Source organism: Lolium rigidum, chromosome 3 (genome assembly GCF_022539505.1).
Source record: "Lolium rigidum isolate FL_2022 chromosome 3, APGP_CSIRO_Lrig_0.1, whole genome shotgun sequence".
NCBI classification, from domain to species: Eukaryota; Viridiplantae; Streptophyta; class Magnoliopsida; order Poales; family Poaceae; genus Lolium; species Lolium rigidum.
Window position 1 is genome coordinate 325,844,731 of NC_061510.1, and position 6,797 is coordinate 325,851,527.

The window sequence follows — 6,797 nt, forward strand, 5'->3', positions numbered from 1 at the left end:
AGACTCTGTCCCCCGCATCTTGGCTTCGCGATGGCGGCGGCTCCGGAAGGTTTCTCGTACCGTGGCTTTTCCGTATCGAGGTTTTAGGTCCGGGACCTTTATATAGGCGAAGAGGCGGCGTCAGAAGGTCGAAGGGGCGACGACACCATAGGGGGCGCGGCCCAGGCCCTGGCCGCGCCACCCTGTCGTCTGGGGCCCACAGGGCCCTCCTCTGGCGGCTCTCGGGTGTTCTGGATGCTTCCGGGCAAAATAGGAACCTAGGCGTTGATTTCGTCCAATTCCAAGAATATTTCGTTACTAGGATTTCTGAAACCAAAAACAGCAGAAACGAGAACCGGCACTTCGGCATCTTGTTAATAGGTTAGTTCCAGAAAATGCACGAATATGACATAAAGTGTGCATAAAACATGTAGATATCATCAATAATGTGGCATGGAACATAAGAAATTATCGATACGTCGGAGACGTATCAACCGCCTCGAGGGAGCTTAAGGAACAAGCTATGCAAGCCGCGCTCCAGCAGGACCAAGCTCTGAAGGATGCCCAGGCTGCAGCCGAGGCCAGGCTGGCGGAGGTCGTGGAGGATTCCACGAACTCCAACACGGTGCTGAGGACGGAGCTGGAGGAGGAAAGGAAGGCGCGGAAGGCAGCGGAGCACCATATTGAGATCATGACCACTGATCACAAAGAATATGACCAGCTGGTTATGCAGATCGATGCGCTGGCTTTCCGTAAGTCCTTGCCTTGTCCCTTCCTTCGTTTATAAGCTTTCTCTTTTTGAAAATACATCCGTGTTCCTTTTCCTTCCGGCAGACTGTTTTCTGGTATCTTGTGCTTATGCTTTTCCCTTCTTCTTGTATAACACTTCCCGGAGTCCCAGGTACACGCCGTGAAAAAGGTGATGGAGGATCGGGTGGCGCGGGAATTTCCCAACATGGACGCGCACTGGGACGGGTACGACTATCTGGTCGCCCTCTCCGCCCGAGTCCAACACATGCGCTCAGTGGACCGCACCCTTGTCGATCTTCCGGATGCTGCCATCCAAATCTTCAAGGTGTTGTGGCCTGAAGAAGCCATGCCAGCGAACATCACCCTCACCGCCAACCGGCTGAAGGAGGCAGGACGCCGGATTCGCGAGTGGCAAGTGCTCCGCGGCTCGTGGCCGGAGCCGACACCGCGCTGCGCTCCGCGTGCTCCTCGGTATCCGGACTTTGACGTGGACGCGCTCCAAGGCGTACGCCAAGATGCTCCGACCGATTTTCAGTTTCGTGCCCCCGGTTCGTTAGTTGTACCTGGCCTTTTCCCTGTACCCTCTTAGCTTTTCCTCGCCTTTCCTCCTCTAAGCTTGAAAACCCGCGGTGCACGCCGGACGTGAGTGGCTGCCGTCTCGGCCGATGGCCTCCTCACTGCTACGGATGGTCAGGCTAGGAGCCGCGTATGGTGTTGACTTGACCGTTGCTTTCGAACTGTGTTGACTGTTGACCCGAGAAGAGCCCACTCCAAAGCTTTCACTCCGTCCTGAGACCTGAGAGGAGCTTCACACTACCGCCCTCCGCGCGCGCCACGCCGTCCTGCCCTCCTACCTTATGGCGTCGTCCGCCGGCCGAGCCGCCCCCGCCCCGCCACCACCACCCCCGGAGGCGGAGAGGATCCGCCCAACAGACCTAGATCTACCCCCGTCGGCGTAGAGTTTGTATATCCGTCTCGTGTACCGCCTCTTCCCGCGCCACGCGTGAGAAGATTGGGAATCGAGAGGATCTAACGCATGGGATTCCATCTGGTAAGCATCGTCCCGCTCATGTGAATTCAATGAGGCGCTTGAGCGCCAATCGCTGTTGCTCAACTAACTGCGTTGCTTTTCGAATAGGATTGATCCAAGCGCGGCTTTTCGCTGGTGGTTAGGCTGGATTCTAGCCTTACGCGTGATTCTAAACGCCTAATGAATGGGTTTTACTTCCCCGCTGGTGGTTGCAACCACCATCTCGTTGAGGGATTTGAAAGCTAACGATCTTCGATAAGTACTCCCGGAGCTCTCTCGACATGCTCATTTCGAACATTTTCAACAAAGATCTGAGCGAAGATTGGTTCCACTAATTTCCGACGATGATCCTGGGAATTTCGTTTGCTTTGAATGCTTCTTGCCATTTCGGTAAAATTCGTGTCCACGTGGACAGGGACTGTGCATCATCTGCGTCGGGGCATCATCAGTGGTCGGGCATCATGTCTTCTACCGCTCGCTCGCCTTCGCTACATAGTGTGCGCCGCGGCGATCCTTGTAGGTCCACAGCAGCATCATCCGTCCCACAGGCGAGTGGTAGCCGACGTTGCGTGGTCAACGTGGAGACGATGCAGTAGATTGCGGATCAGCTCCCGAAGATGATGAGGATGAGTTAATGTTTCCTGAATTGGTAGATCGATGCAAGAAGGTGCAGCGGAGGATCAATACATGGAAGATATTGCTTTTGGTGCCGCATTTGATGAGACCGATGATGAAGAGGAAGAATGAGAACGATGATAGCCTCGCTTTAGCCGAATTACGAAGTGCGAAGACTTGCCAACAATTGAGTGGAACAGTGAGAACCTCAGCTGCCAAAGGCAACCGTGTTTCAAACGATGATGGACCGCCGTAATGCAATTACTACATATCACATTCTCACTAAGAATAATTATGAGGTTATTAAAAGTGAGCCGTGTAGGTTCACAATTAAATGCCCATACCCAAGGTGTAGGTTTAGGCCGCAGCATCCACAATGCGTGCAAGGCGCTTGGTTCAGTAACTACGCCAAATCCGCCTGTGTATTTAGATCACGTGTAAAATTTGTTATCTATTACCGACATCCCTTATCATTATGTTTCAGTATAAAGGATAATAAGGAGATCCATAGGTGTCCACCTCTAGGGGAGAGCCTGATCCGAAAACAAAGCTAGCGAAGACTAGGTGGTTGGCAGATATAATCCTAGATTGGCCGAGAGAAACTCCTTCACTTGGTCCAACTAGCACTCTGTAAAAAGGTGGTCGAGAAGTATAAAGGATGAAAGTACCTACATGAGGATGTTCTATGCAAAGGAAATGGCTCTTGACAAGATCAATGGTCCATGGAATGAAAGCTTTGCTTGCTTTACACTTTCAAAGTCAAGTGGAGATGGCTAGTCCAGCAAAGTGTTGTAGCAATAGACAAGCATACAGCCTCCCTACAAATTGAAAAGCTGGGAAGGTAATGCACAAGGAATGTTTTAGAAGGGCTTTTGTTTGTTTCAAAGCTTGTCGGAAAGGCTTTTTGGACGGCTGCATGCCTTATTTGGCCGTGGATGCATCAGTCTTCATGGTAGGTTTAAAGGACAAATTAGTTGTTGCGTATCGCAGCTTGATGGACATAATTGATGTTCCCCGCTGCTTATGGAGTTTTGGAGGTTGAGTCGAGGAAAGTTGGACTTGGTTTCGCAGAACTTTGCGCGACCTTATAGGTCATCCACCAGGACTTGTTATCCACACGTACGCTTGCAAAGGTTTGGAGAGCGCTAGAAGCGTATTCCCTCGGAGTGGAGCATAGGGAATGTATGCGACACTTGGTACAAACTTTACAAAGAAATTCAAGGGTAAAGTTTTTACCGACAACCTATGGCCGCTTCATACACATGCAGCTCTAGGGAAGCATAAGTTTCATTTGGATGTGTTGTATAAACAAAAACCCGGGGTGAAGGAGTACTTGGATGAACATCATGGTAGGGTGTGGTCAAGAAGCCAATTCAATGAAATTTGCAAGGTAGACTATGTAACAAGTAACCTTGCGGAGAGTTTCAACTCAAAGGTCAAGTCATTGAAAGGGCTTATGCCGTGGCAAATATTTGATAAGATTAGGCAGATGATCATGATAAAGATCGATCTGTGTCAAAGAATTGCATCCAAAAATTATGTTGGCCATCTCATGCTCCCATCTTTGATTAAGTCTTTGCATGAGAGGGCAAAACAATTGAGGATGCAATGCGTCGAAAAGGAATGGAGGTTGAGGTAACCTACACCGACGTAGAAAACAGTAAGGAGGTATCCAATGAGTTTGGTTGATAGGACATGCCATTGTAGGGGATGGCAGATCCGTGGGATACCCCGCATACACGCATTGTTTTTCATGAGTGTTATAGGGGGTGAAGATGGTGAAGTTGATCAAGATGTGTCGTAGTATTTCTCTGCTAAAATTTAGGGCTGCATATGCTATGAATGTTCCTACCTTGTTGGGAAAAGACCAATGGATGAAAGTCGATCCAGGCTTCAAACTCGTACTCTCCAAGATTGACTAGACCGGCAGTAGGCCGAGGAAGAATAGGATCAGAGCTAGTGCAGAGGGTGGTGCACCGATTCGAAAACGTAAGTGCAAACGCTGTGGAATCCTCTGGACACATTGCTAGGCTTTGTAAAAATGGAGTTGATCCGGCTTTTGGAATGGAAGATCGTGCGGGAGCAGAAAATGCAGAGGAGAATGAAGCAAGAATTCAACTTGAGATTGAAGCAGCAGCTCAACATGAGGAGATTGAAGCAAGAATGCAGAGGAGATTGAAGCAAAGCAGCTCAACATGAGGAGATTGAAGCAAAGAAATGCAGAGGAGATTGAAGCAGCAGCTCAACATGAGGAGATTGAACCGATGGATCGAGAGCAGAGGGAACAGATGGATGTAGAATGGCTTCAACCGATGAGTCCAGCAGGAGAGTCAACAGGATTATCGACATTGCCTCGATAGTTGTAAGGCCATGTGTGATGCACACTTCAAGAGCTCATGGCGTAAGAAAAGCGTAAGCTTGGGCAGAAGAAGAAGAACAAGAAAGAGGGCAAAAGGAAGGTAGACACCTGCAATATCCCTGGTAGGGTTACCCGTAGGTAGGTGGCCCCGACGAGTCACACCAGGAGCAAGAAAAAGATTTTATTCTCGAACAACTAATTTGAATTTGTATGAACAATTTGTATTGGGGTTCCCTTTGTATTGGGGATCCCTTTGTGTTGAACAATTTGTATTGGGGTTCCCTTTGTATTGGGGTTCCTTTGTATTGGGGATCCTTTGTGTTGAACAATTTGTATTGGGGATGCCTTTGTGTTGAACAATTTGAATTTGTATGAACAATTTGTATGCCACATTTAAGCCACATTTATCATTTTAGGGTTTTTGGGTTTTAGGGTTTTAGGTTTTAACATTTTAGGTTCAATTCAAAATAATTCAAAACATGGTGGAACCTTCCCATTGAGCCTTGTTATGTTACCTACAACCTAGAGAAATAATAATGGAAAAGGAAATATAGAGATATGAAGTTTTTATGCCAAAAGCTTCAAAACCACTTCCTAGTCCATGAGCTACTAGATATGAAGATGCAGGTTTTCCGCTCAATACACCTCCCAAATACCCACTATGCTTACAAACTTTGTCCAAATGAGTCCAAATTCGTCACACTTGTGTATCTTTGAGTTGCAAACAATATCTAGTCGGCCAAAATGTAATATATTGTTCAAATAACACAATTTTACAATTTTTATGCCAAAAGCTTCAATTTCCTTAGTCCGTTTATTATTTGGGTGCCCTCGTTTACTTAGTGTTACTTCAGCTTTCTCCGGCCCACTTGTCTTACTCAGCCATACTCGCTTTGCCCTTCCGATAAACATTTCCTCACTTTTCCCCTCTCAGCTTCTACTCAGCTTTCTAACTTGTACTCACCGGCTGATCTCTCGATTGGTCGAGATGTATGTCACACGGATCTTGGTTGATGAAGCTCAACGAACGCTTGCACCGCTCGATCATTGGTTGTATCTATGGACCACTGATGGACGATACGGAGACAAGAGCAGAGCACATACCTACCAACCTCTCTCTCTAACCGCAGCGCGGGCGGCGCTGATCTAACCGCGTTTGCGGTCGCGCGTGGCGGCGCTGATCTAACCGCTTGGCGGCGGCGGCGCGGCGCGGATCTAACCGCAGGTGGCGGCGGCGCTGATCTAACCGTGCAGCGGCGCGCTCGCGGCGGCGCAGATCTAACCGTGCGGCGGCGGCGCTGGCGGCGCGGATCTAACCGCGCAGGCGGCGGCGCTGGATCTAACCGTAGGCGGCGGCGGCTGCTCGCGGCGGCGCAGATCTAACCGTGCAGTGCGGCGAAGGCAGGCGCGGCGGCGCTGGATCTAACCGGAGGCGGGCGGCGTGCATCTAACCGTATGCGCGCTGTGGATCTAAGAGTGCCAGTGAGGATCTAACCGTCTGTAATAGTTGAAATGTCTCTCTCTCGCCTCACTTTCGATTCTATTCTCAGATCCGTTGAATGATGAAGAACACCAAGACGGCGGCCGTGGCTGACAAGTGGTCATCGATGCCACGAACATTGAAGCCATCGCCTACAACATCGCTTCGACGACGTAGCACTCCAGCCTCGCTGATGTCTCACTTCGTATGCCGAGAGTGCGACCGATGCCAAGACGATCGAAGCTATCGTTTACAACCGCGTAGCAAGCCGCCGATCCAGCTCTCCGCAGATCCGTCGCCGGTGAAGTACACCAAGACAGCGGCGGTTCCGACATCGGTCATCGATGCCACTGAACATTGAAGCCATCGCCGATAACATCGCTTCAACGCTTGATGGCGCTAAATTAGGATAAATTATTATAAATTTGTATTTTTCAATTTCCAATTGGGATAAAATTGTTTGAACTACTACCTCCGTCTCAAAAAAGCTTCTTCACGTTCTTGATGTGTCCATGTACATCCGTATGTATGATTTGAATTCTATCCCAACTTGATTGGGAAGATATTGATATGTATTTGATCCG